We start from the raw sequence: 13,211 nt of genomic DNA, 5'->3' as shown, positions 1-13,211 counted from the left end.
TCGATAATGTGATCAATGAATTTATTTCCTTGCCAGGCAAAGGAACACAGACCAATAAAGCAACTTACCATTAACTTAGTGAAATGTCTTTATCTTAGTGGAAAAAAAATCAATGGGTTTTAATGTGCTGAAAAGGTGGAGTTTATTATAGTAATGCTACTTAAGAATTGAAAATAGACATTCCGGATGGGACAGAATGGTTCCTAAGTCTGTACTTAACTGATTAAAATGAGTCCGGTTGTTCCTTGTTCAGGAAGGCATCTGTTAAATCTGGTGAGAGTGTAGGGTACTGATAGCTCTCAAAATTCTTTGTCATTTATCACCTGAAGCAGATGGCCTTTCAAAGTTCCTGGTCATCAGTTTCAAAGAGTTGTGATGAAAAATATCATTTAGTTTTGATATCTTTTAGGCAAGCACTGGCTTAAGAGGAGAAGTGTCATTTTACACAGTGTGCAAGTTATCTAAATTGGATATCTGTGTGACTAAATTTTTCTACTATGTCTTACCCTTCTACTTCCTGTACCTCATGGCCCCAAACGGACAAGGTTGGCAAAAACAGATCACATTGGGTGTGATTTCTGATAAAGGTAACATGAATAAACTTCCCAGGTATAAGGTTCATTGCTTAACATTTCTGTACCTTGAATGAGTAACAGGATTGTGTGGGATAATGCTTTCCATTTGCTGGAAATGGGTCACTTGGGTTCATCAGGAATAACTTGATCCATTTGTTCTCAGACAACTTATTAGATTTACTAAAACCATAAAGTTAAATTTATATTCTTGGAAAAAAAGCTGTATGAGCCAACATGAATTTACAATAATATGAAATTCTATACCTCTTTCTTTTGACCAGAATACATTGGCCAATTTCACAAGTAATTTCACGTTGCCTGAAGATAACACTTCAAATATAGCAAAGTATGCCCTTCCTTATTCAGAGTGAGTTGGAAATGTGATCTGTAACTGAAGCACAATGATTCAATTTCTCTTTAACAGAAGAGACATCAATGATTGGCATCTCCCGAAATGAGTTATGTTCTTTTATGATGTTTGCCAGTTGGCATGTTGAAATGCAGCCCTTCATATATGCCCTATTTTAATTTAGAAGCTCTCCAAGTTAAAAATGGCAAAGACTGGAATGTAAATAGCTAATATCAAACGAAAGGTATACTAGTAAATGCCAGCTCATCCACTAATCTCCCATAAAGTTATTAAACTAAGGTTGTTTTCCTATGTGACCACCACCTGTGGTTATGTAGCCTTAGACAAGTTACACAAATTTTATGTGCCTTCATTTCCTCATTTGTAAAGTAGAAATAATAATAGCATCCACTCACAGGGCTTTTGTGAAGAACAAATAAGATAATACATGTAAAACTCCTGGAATGGAGCCTGACACATATCAAGTAGAAAATATGTTAGCTACCAATATTATTGCTACCAAATTCTGTACATTTTGGTGACATCATATTGTTCATTATTACTCTACCATGAAATCATTCTGCCAATTCATCAAGTCAAGAACCAGGAAGAATAATTCTCATGGGCATGGCATTTTATTTTTGGGAGATTATGAATAGTCAGGTTAGTTTTGAGTTAGAAAATCTGAGATAAAAGGAACTAGGGACATTAATTACTTTCTTAGATGGGTCGAAAACGGAGTAAGTAATAAAAGAATTCTCAGGTTTGACACACCCTGATCACCAGCTATGTGAATTATAGAAGAAATTAATTGTAGAATTGTGAGTTATGCTTATTTTCTTCTTTATGCTTTCCTTTATCTTTACATTTTTCTAAGCCGACCAAGCCAATCACTTCTACAGCAAAAATTAAAGTAAGCAAACAAAAACAAACTCTGACAATGTTTTTTAAAGGAAGAAACCAAAGAAAATGTTAATTGAATAGTAACTCCACTTGTTGAAAATAAATTTTTGTGATTTTACTAAATAAGCTTTAGTTACGTAAAACAGCTAAAAGGCAAAAATCATAATCTGATGATATGCATAGATGAGGAATAGCCACAGTGATTTGGAAAAATAATTTCCAATTTATTGTCTATGAAAAACTTGTTCTAGACTCATCTTGGGTGATAATGGGAGACATCCCCTCCACCAACACACTCAAAACAGAGCAAATGCAATATAGAAACATTAACACTAATATCTGTTAGTACTAAAATCGTAAGCTCCAAACCCTTATTTGCCTACTAATGGAAAGCACCTCTTCAAATGTCTTTGAGGATTCTCAAGGGTGCTCACAAACTGTGTCTCATCAGTTCTGGCCTTTTGCCTCCTCCTGCTATTGGTGCTGCTTCTCAGCCTGGTTTGACTTCTTAGTCAAGGTGCCACCTTGGAGCTAAAACCCTACTCCTGATCCATTACTGTATCACCATACTTTCTGCGTGACACTCAGTTTGGGGAAAGGTCCTGTAGCAAAGGCATACATGCTTTAACATCTCTTGGTAGTTAATGACAGAGCTCTTCCACTTGCTACATGAGAACATGGCCAAGGCAGGTTCTCATGACCCAGGCACCCACTGAGAGGGCAGCTCCATGCAGCCACGAGTTTCCTTGACTTGAAGTGTCACAGTTGCCACCGTCCCCTCTGCTAGAGAATACCTCCTGATTTACCCAGGCATCAGTATTATATATGGTGAGATGAATATTTGCCAACTATTGTGTTCATTTATTCTGCTCAGTCAGGGAATACTCCACAGCAAAGATGCAGGAATCCCCAAATGTTGTAGCTGTTTCTGAGTTCACGTATTTCGTCATTGATCCCAGCTCATGCAAATACCCCCACAGTCCCCAACTGGAATGAGTTTCAAAATCATTTAGGTCCTTATATCAACAGGACTTTTTGCTAAATGTGGACTCACAATCCAGATTCTTCTGTTTGGGGTTCTGTTGACTTTGTGATCTGTGCATTGTTGAGGCCATTCAAATTGATCAAAAATACACTTGTGTATCATTGTTTAATATATTAACATAGTTCCAGTCTCTTTTCCCATCCCCAAGAAGTCAACCTTTCTGTAGATTAGTAGATTCAGATAAATAAGATATCTACAAACTCTTGGTCTTACAAGATATAGGAGTGAATGCCTTTATCCACCCCAGATAAGTTTCAAATAAGTATACCTTTAGAATGTATTCACTTCCCAAAAAATGAAGTTGGTAGCTCTGGTTTTCACCCCCTTTTACCTTACAGTGAAGAACTGAAATTCATAGACCAAAGAGTAGTTAGCCAGCTGTCTAAGCATGAACTTTTAAAACTCTGGGAGTTATCATTGTTTCTGACTGTTTGCTTATGATATAATTATTTGCATAAGCAGTGAGAGATAACATATACATTTTATATCTTTTTTGATCAAAAGTAAATACTTGAAAGTATTAAAACAGTATGGAATTAAGGTAAGGTAAAAGTGTGAGAAAGAGAGTGAGAAAAAGCACAGGAAAACCAAGGAAGTATGCTGATGTCCTAACACTGGTTATGTTGGAAATGATTTTGGAGGAAATATTTGGGAATTTTTTCACTTTTTTGTATAATTGTAAAATGGTGTGATTTAGGATGTTTTACCTTTTTGGTAATATGGAAAAAATAATTTAAAAAGAAGAGTAATTTATTTGCACCTTTAGGGTACACATTTTTACCCTGACATTGTGTTAGTACTGAATAGTTTCTCTAGATTTTGATGTAATAGAAATAGAAATAATGTCAACTCTTTTGCCACAGATTATTTTTAATTTGAATGTTCTGCTATTCATTAAAATGATATTAGTGTAGTCCAGCTTTTCCATTCTTGAATGTTATCCTTAAACTATCTGATGAAATAAAATTCAGTTGCTTTCTTATCAGAGCCTAAAAGTATCTGCATTAGAGATGAGAAAGGAACCCATTTCCTATAAATTCAAAATCCAATTCTATTCTGTGTAAGATGTAGCCAAAAGTAGGGTGCACTGTCTTAGATAAGCGATTTAATTTATGTGGAAAACACGAAACTCCAGCCAGTGTTCAAGAATTTCAAATCTACTGTCTTGAAAGTAGATTTAGTTTCATATTTATCACACTAATCTTCACTGTTCATTCTCTCTCCCTCCCTCCTCGCTCCCTTTCTCTGCTATTGATACATTTCTGTTGAAAAAGTACCTGGTATAAATGTCGGGTTGTGAAAAATGACCCCATTTATTTTGTAAACAGTCACATACAATTTCTTACTTTGTTTTTAGATACCAATAATATTTCATAGATTTCCTTGAAAGCTACAACGATAAAGTCAGTTGTGTAGCCCATATTGGAGTGATTTGTTTCTCTTTAACCTGTCCCTAGCCTGATTTGTGTGCCTCTATTAGAACAAGTAACTCCCCTAAAAAGAAAAAATCATCTGTATTCTCACCCTCTACCGCAACTCACACTCAGATACTCTATAGAAAGAACAGTAAACATGACCCTGTGAATGTAAACTTGAAGTTGAAAAGCCTGAAGCAATGCTGTGGCCAGTGCTGGTGATCAGATATGGAAGAGAGAAAACAAAATTATTGTCATATTTTTCTTCTTTATCAGCTTCCTAGATTTCTCTGTTCTATAATATATGATGGAGATCAATGGAGTGGGCGATTTTTTTCTAACTAACCCCAGGCCTGGAAAAGAATGGCATTAGACTGACTAAGAAGGACATCTCAGTGGAGGAGACTAGTATAGGGTCTCAGTCTTAGGAAGGACAAGGAGCTGGGCTCGTGGAGCTGGGAACAAGGAAGGCCATAAGGACTTTTGTATTGGAACAGGAAACAGGAAACAATCATTGTGAAAGTTAGGAGGAAATGCACCAAAGATTTTACTTGAGCAAGGCCAGCATCTAGTGCAGTCGTGTCAGTTAATCTGGTGGCCTTTGAAAATTCTTATTTGTCCCCTTGAACCAAAATTATAGTTAGTATTCCACCTGTTCCATTCTGTCAGCAGAGAAGGATAGAATGTGAGAAGAGATTTTTGGTAAGTCCTGTCCCAAAGATTAAACAACTAAAAATACAAATCCATGGAAGTTTGAATTACCAATTTAGATTCAGGTTAGGAACAACAATTGGAAGAAATTTGAAAGGTTTGTGATTCCCTGTGTTTGCAATTTTGTAGTTGTTATGTGTAGTGACTGGTGACTTTTTGTTGTTATTCACAGCCTTCCTGATTATCCTTGAGAACAACAAATATCAAAGAAACTATGGTGACTGATTGCATTTTTGAGCTCAATTTTTCAGGACAGAAGGAAACTCCAAGGAGCTGGAAGATAAGGTAGCATTTACAAAAGAAGAAGAAAGCATTTGTGTCCTTGGGACCTATCAAAAAGAAGAATGAAGACTGTGAGTGTCTGTCCTAGTTTTGCATGATTTTACAAGAGATTTTAGCCATAAAAAACATTGGTTGATATTTCTTAAGTTTTAATTTTATTTGCAACGTTTATGGAAACTTTTTATTTCTATAATATTGGATTAAAAGTTTATACAAGTAAGAAGCAGCAGGCTGTTTGGTAAAAGATGTTTAATTGAGTTTTCTAAGGGGAAGGAAAATAAGGCTTAAACAAAGCCAAATATGAGTATCCCGAAACCTCTCTTCCTCAAATTATCTTATCCTCAGACTTGCAGAGGTATAGCTGTACTAATGGGTACACTTATTACATTAGTAAAAGACAATCTGGTCCATTCACTTGGCATAATTCTAGGAACAGAAGCATATTTTAGTAGTAAGTTATAAATTTCTTACCAAATATGCTTCCTGTATGTCCCCACACCAAGTAGTTAACAGGCTGCAAAAAAAGTAATAAGACAATCCTCAGAACTATTTTATTAAGTCATTTCCCTTCCTGTGGTTCAGAGTTCAAGAGAGTTCAAAGTTCAAAGAGTTCAAGAGTATAAGCCAAAATGGAACATAGCATTATGCAATACAAATTACAATCAGAAGACTAAATATACATGAATTCAGAATGCTGATGATCAATCCTCAATCCAAAAATATAAATAGTTTCAGGCATTTGCTCATGTTCCCCTGTGGCCTAGAATAATGTAGTAGTTAGGGATGGCAGTCATCACCTGTTTGCTCATATAGCCCTCTGAGGTAAGACTGTTCCTAATTAGAGGCAGTTAATATATGGGATGTTGAATCACTTGGTATGACATGAGAGTTAATCAGGTTCTCTCTGTTGACTGCAGTTGAAAGTAAAGAATTCACAATTAGAAAGCTGAGAGACAGGAGGACCAAAACTCCTAGACTATGGCCAAGTCATAACTGCAAAGTCTTCAAGGACAAAATCCATTAACTACAAATTTTGAGTTTTCAAGATTCCAAGAAATCCATACCCTTCCTATCAAGCTCTAGGTTTTGTAATTTCAATTTTTCTTTTTAACATTTATTTATTTTTGAGAGACAGAGAGAGACAGAGCACAAGCGAGGGAGGGGGAGAGAGAGAGAGAGAGAGAGAGAGAGAGAGAGAGAGAGACAGGATCCAAAGCAGGCTCCAGGCTCTGAGTTGTCAGCGCAGAGTCTGATGGGGGACTCAAACCTACAAGCCCTGAGATCATGGCCTGAGACAAAGTCGGACGCTTAACTGACTGAGCCACCCAGACGCCCCACAAACTCTAGGTTTATTGAGACCTTGGTGTGACTTCTCTTCCCAAATTTCCATGAGAAGCCATTTATTTTCCCAAGGGAAGCTTCATAATAAATTGAATTAGCTTGAATTTTTTCCATTTGTTGCAACTATAAGAAGCAGACCAAAATACCCTCTACTCTATTTTCCACCAAAGTAAAATCTCTTCCAGGCATTATTCAGCTTACAGTCTCCAAGTAGCATTCTTTTAGCCTATCTTATACATTTCCTCCTAATAGAAATGTACATTTTGTATCATATAAATCAACCATTATTTATTTTCTCTAGTTGTTTTCCTTTCCTTGTTCTGTGCCTTTTCACAAGAACTGGGAGCAAATTTTCTTTTCTTGTATCCCGTATAGCACATGATACACTCACATATCAAATAGGAGCTTTGAAAAAATATTATAATTTAAGAGACCCAACTAAGTGGAAAGGAAAATAATAGAATTGGATTAAATAGGTGGGATTAATAACCGAAGGCTTTTATCTCATATGATTCCAGTTTCCCTGAACTTCCAACTGTAGACTGAGTCAGCCATCAAAAATCTTCAGTTGCCACCTGCTCTGGGCCAGACGTAGCAGGGCTCACAATATTCTTCCCCCTCATCATGAGTCCAGCCCAAGTCTCAAGGATTATCACATGGATGCCAGTCCCCTATGCTTCTATAACAGCATTATGTCATCTCTCACCCTCCTCCATCTTCCCAAATGTTTCCCTTGTGGCTTCTGGAACTCCTAGTCTATTGTTCCCACATCCCACAATCCCTCCTCTGAAATTTCCTACCCCTTATTGCTCTAAATGAAATTTGGCTCTTGCCTGAATAAATTTCTTCCTGCTTCTCTCTCAAATACAGACATAAATTACACTCCCTATGGTCCTTACAGTACAGACACTGAATAAGTCTTATCGTAGTTCCCTCATTGTCACTTCCAAACTACTTTAATCTTCTTTCAAAACTGCTTCTTTTTTGAAGCACATATCAGAGTGCTTACCACTCTCACTATACCATGATATGCCATCTACCAAACTCTCAAAATCTCTCTCATCAATGGAGTCTGCTACTCCATTCACTGGTCTTATGACTTTATCATTCACAGATAGCCATGTAACACCCTGGCCTCTCAGTGCTTGGACTCTTCAGGACCAACAGTCTTTTCCTCCTCTTTACCTAAACTACCCTCACAAATCTTCATCCTTTGATAATTACTTATAGTCTTATGTCCTATCTCCCTAAGCTAGTTCCAATCTACTGACTCTGCTACTTTTTAAATTATTATTATCCATATCCCCCTTCTAAGTCCCTACCTTTCCCCCATCAAGCACAGATTCCATGGTCCAAAACTGTAATGACTCTTTTATAAAAATTCTTTCATCATACTGGACTGGGAAAACCCTAACCCTAGTTAAACTCAACTATCTGCTTACTTGATGCAGCTGTCTCCAAGCAGCTAAAAACCCTGGATAAATTGCGGATACTTACTGACTGGACTCACTATAAATTTGTATCCATACTAATGGGCATCCAATGGTGTTCTAGTAAATTCACTTTCCTCTCTGAAACGAGTTAACACCTTGATTTCCTTAAATCTCTAAAGCTCAGATGCCTCCTACATACAGTTGTCAAAAACTTCCAACTCATATTTCATTGAAAAGGATAAAATCCTTTCCAAAGCCAATCCTGTCCTCCTGCTACCAATTTTCTGAAACTACCATCAACCATGCACACACAAATTCTGCTTTCTATCCTCTTCTAATGGAATTAGGGTCCCTTTTCCTAGCCAAGTCTGTTACTTCCCCTTGTGCCCTAGATCCTATCTTTCCCCGCCTTTAAAATAATATTGCTTTTGATTTATCCTCTTTCTCTCCCACATCACGTTTTTCTCTCTATGCTGGGTCATTTTTCAGATTAGAATTATGTACTGATATCTCCCTCATAAAAACAAGCAAACAAAAAGCCTTTTTTGATCCCATGAGAGCTTTCAGCCACATCTGTGTATCTTGGATCTCCTTCATAGAAAATTCTTCCCAATACTTGTCTAGACTATTGTTTTCACTTCCTTAGATCACATTTTCTTTTCAATCCACTGCAGTTGAGCTACCATCCTCATTATTTCATTAAATTGGCTTTGTTCAGGGTAACCAATAACCTGAATCTTGTCAAAGCCAATGGCCATTTTTTCTGCCCTCATCTTACTGTGATTCTTCTCTCAACAATTGACAGAGTTGGTTTCTCTCTCCTTTTTCCAACACCTTTATTCTTCAATTCTGTGACCATAGTCTAATTTTTCTTCATACTTGAAACTTTTCTCTCTTTTTCTCTTTCTCTTCCCCCTTCTCTTCCTCTCCCTTTATCTGCCTTTCCCAGATTATCCTCCCTCATATGACCTCTATGTTGACCTCTGTGTTGATGTCCCAAAGCCAAGCTCTATATCTGAGGCCTCATCTTTTCCCATAAATTCTATGCCATTAAATACAGCTGTACACTACGATTTCCAAATTCATATCTTGATCTTCAACCTTTGTTTTAATGTTTATTTATTTTTGACAGAGAGAGAGAGAGAGTATGAGTGGGGGAGAAGCAGAGAGGGCTGGAGGGGCAGAGAGAGCTGGAGACACAGAATCTGAAGCAGGCTCCAGGCTCTGAGTTCTCAGCACAGAGCCGGATGCGGGCCTTGAACTCATGAGCTGTGAGATCATGACCTGAGACGAAGTTGGATGCTTAACTGACTGAGTCACCCAGGTGCCCCTCAACCTCTTTTGTTTTAAAACATAGACTTGAATATCTAGCTGTTCAATTCATATATGCAATGGATATCCAATAAATATTGGCATGGCTTACTCCTTCACGATCTTTAGGTCTTTCTACAAACATCACCTTCCTGCTGAGACCACCCCCCAAAAATAGGAAAGAGTAAACCTACTTTAAGACTTCAATTTTCTTTGTAAAGTTAAATGTGTCTTCATAGCAATTATCACAATCTGGTATGTATTATTTATTTATTGTCTCCTTCCCCCCAGCCCAGGAAATCTAGCTTCAAGAAGACAGGGACTTATTCTGTTGCCTTCACAGCTGTATTTCCAGTGCTAAGAATAATCATGGACTGATAATATGCACCCAATAAGTATTTGTTGAATTACTATTCCTCACAATACATCTTTCAGAAAATGGCACCACTATATACCTATTTGCTCAGAACAAGAGCCTCCAGAATTATACCTGATTCTTCTCTTTCTTTCACCCTCCACATCCCATCCTGTCAATCTAATTCAAAATGCATACCACATCCTAACATTCCTCACTGTCTTAATCATTCCCCACTTCCAGTCCAAGGCACCATCCTGTCTCACTGCACTATTTCTGTAACCTCCTAACCATTTTCTCTGTGCCCTCAATATTGCCTCCTGCCCCAAGATATCCCCCCCATACACTACAGCTGAGTGATCTTTCTAAATAGCAAATTTTATCCCATCTCCCTGTACTCAAAATTCTCTAATGGTTTCCCACTGAACCTATAAAATATTTTAAACCATTCAACACAGTATGTGAGATCTTACACAATCTCATCTTTGCTCACATCACCATCTTTATCTCTCCACACTACCCCTTGTCGTTTCCTTTGACACACCATGAGCATCCCCATCTCCTGTCTCTGTGCTTGGAGCACTTTCCCAGAGTTATTACCTAGTTGATTCCTTCTCACAGCTTGGGTTTTCAATGATACCTTCTCAGGCTTTCTGTATTCACCCTTTCCAAAGCAATTACTTTGCCCCTGCCTCCAAGCACTTATGTATTATCATGGGTTTTCTACACATAAGTAGTATCTGAAATTTGTTTATCGTATGTCTGTTTTTTTGCTTTTGGTTAATACCTTTATTTTCACCCAGAAGATTGTAGACCTGTAGGCAAGACCATATTATTTGCTATTCCATATCTACTACCTAGAACAATGTCTGACATATGGAATTGCTCAAGAAATATTTGTTTTCTGATTGACTAAATTGGAGTTGTATCACCAGCTAAACCCCAAGACCTGACTTTTACTGCTCACCTGCTTATGCTCATTAACCTTTGTCTTACATTTTTCCTTAAGCTCTTCTTTCTGGCTTACCTCAAAAGCAGGCGAATGAAACTTGAAACCACCCCTCACATGACAGCGACAGCCCTGACAAGACTTCCCACTGGCCTAGACCATCCAGACCATTTGAGATAAACCCCTGACTCACCTCACACCTGCGCAGGTGAACATTGGAATGACAACTGGAATGACCCACAATTGCCTTTACTTCGTTACAATACTAAAATCTCTGCCCAAGGAGGAGACTCAGCCTCATTTATGTAACATCCAATGTATGTATAGGCATGTATCCTTAAGGCTCATACAGAACATTATTTCCTCCTCTACATATGATGACAAGGCTTCCTAACTAAATATTCATCCTAACCTTAAACAAAGGGTACCCATTCACCCTCTCTTGGGGAGTCACAGCTTTGGAAGCTATTCTCCCATGATCTTTTTATTTGCTGCAGATAAAGTTTTCTTTGTGCAACAAGTCACCTAGTGTAGCTTCTGTGACTCACCAAAGAGCCAACTCACATTAGTTCGGTTACAGTTGGACAACATGGTTAAATCTCACATTATACCATTAACTCATTTTGTGGCTAAGTAAATAATTTAACATCACTAAATGCTAATTTTCATAATATAACAATAACAGACCTATCAATTCGAAGGCTATAATGAACCTCAATTGAGACCACACAAACAAAGCTTCTATGTAAACCATAAAATACTATAATTATACTCCAATCACCATCTATACTGATTGCTTACATTATTAAAACCCTGTAAAGACTAGTTGGAGTTTTATACCAAGAATAGGCCAAAAAATAAGTTAAAAAGACACCTTTAGTATTAAAATATATGTTTTTGTGAAATAATACTTGATCTTTGAAACATTATGTTAATGTATTACTCTTTATTTCTATGATAAGGAAATAATATTCAACATTGGTTGTCATGCAATTTATTATAATTAAGGGGGAACATCCGTAGAGAATTTTGTTCAATGTTCTTAATTAAATTTTGATATCTCAGACACGATATTTGTGAAAAATCTACAAGTATGCCTTACCACCATGGCCCTTTTTGACTATATCATTTTGCCATCTGCTTGAACAAATGCCCTGGGTTCAGTCATGGGTAAACCCTTGAGTCAAAAAAGGAAATAAAGGCTACACTGCAATGAAATGGCAACTGTTACATACAAATTGCCACTCTATCACACAACTAATTAAAGATAAAAGTGACTAACAACAAATTAAAATGAGAAGTATGTGAAAATACACAGATTACATTTTGAGTAGTGTGTTGGGAAGGTCTACTGGAAAATTAAATAAGCAGAAACATTCTGCTAAATTGAAAATAAAGCAATGATCTCAAAGCAAAAGTGAGAACTCTATTCTTGGGTCTAGAATTTATTAACTCTGATGGAATCTTCCACTTCTCTGGGGATCAATTTCTTTTTCCATAAAAAAATGAAAGGTGTAGGACCTGACCTAGATGACCCCCAAGGTATTTCATCTTCTGGCACTGGTATTCCATGAACATTCCATGACCAGAAAAGGACAGTGATAGAAGCTGGAAGGAGCTATCAGAGCCCAGGCACACATAGCATTTATTAAGAAGGATATCTGGGTAGGCCCAGATTCAACTGCTAGCTTTAAGGTAAACTCTCTGAATGACCTCTGGGAATTTTTGCTTTAGTTTGGTCCCCAAACTCCAGAGCGTTTTCAAAATTATATGAGATAAGTGTGGGAAAGCACCTTTTTGTCTTGGAAAATTCCAAAGGATAATTATAAATACCTTCTAGAGCTCATAATCTCAGTGTTGCCCATGGGTATTTATTTAAATATTTGCCCAGATTCTGCTATCATAGATGGTATCAGAGATGACAGATTGCCTCTCTATTTATCAGGCTCTAAAAAGAATGTGCACACTTTGACACAGTATGTTGGGAAAACCAGAACTCCCTAAGTGAAAAGAAAACAACTGTGAACTCTGTGATATTAAAGAAATATAGCTCCAATGAGACATGGATTTAAAGACATTTATCTTCAGTAGATGTAGATTTTTCTACATTAGGTGAATTAAAATTGCATGGAAATTTCCTGGAGATTTTGTACTTTTTTTGTTTTCCCACAAATTCACTTGAGTAACTTTGAGTAATTATGGCTTTTTTACACTGTGTTTCCCCAAACTTTCATCCCCCAAACTAACAGCAATTTAACTAATTACATTTTTAAGTTCAGTGGTAAACATAGGCAATCCAAAGTAAGTATAATTGCCAGGGAGAAAAATGTCTGGGCTCCAGGTTTAGTCTAGCCTTGCCACATGGTATTTGCTAAAAACCCAGTCTCTTACCTATGTCAATTAATCAAAATGTTATGCTCTGAATCTGGAAATTTAGTGGTCAAATGTTCTAACAAAGAAAAACATTGTATTCTATAGAAAAAGCATTAAAAATTAAATCAAGATTTTTAATTTAATTATCCTTTTTCTCTCTTCGTATATA

At 37.0% G+C, this 13,211-nt stretch overlaps 1 long non-coding RNA gene across 1 annotated transcript; it reads left to right on the top strand.

The window, feature by feature from the left end:
• Positions 1-1,540: 1,540 nt before the first annotated feature.
• Positions 1,541-10,899, top strand: LOC132680113 (uncharacterized). The gene is made up of 3 exons (XR_009610522.3): positions 1,541-1,745; positions 5,171-5,351; positions 10,730-10,899. It is a non-coding gene; the product is annotated as an uncharacterized LOC132680113 (long non-coding RNA).
• Positions 10,900-13,211: the final 2,312 nt, after the last annotated feature.

Source organism: Panthera onca, chromosome A1 (assembly GCF_046562875.1).
Source record: "Panthera onca isolate mPanOnc1 chromosome A1, mPanOnc1 haplotype 2, whole genome shotgun sequence".
In the NCBI taxonomy this organism is placed as follows: Eukaryota; Metazoa; Chordata; class Mammalia; order Carnivora; family Felidae; genus Panthera; species Panthera onca.
This window is presented reverse-complemented; position numbering and strand designations above follow the sequence as displayed.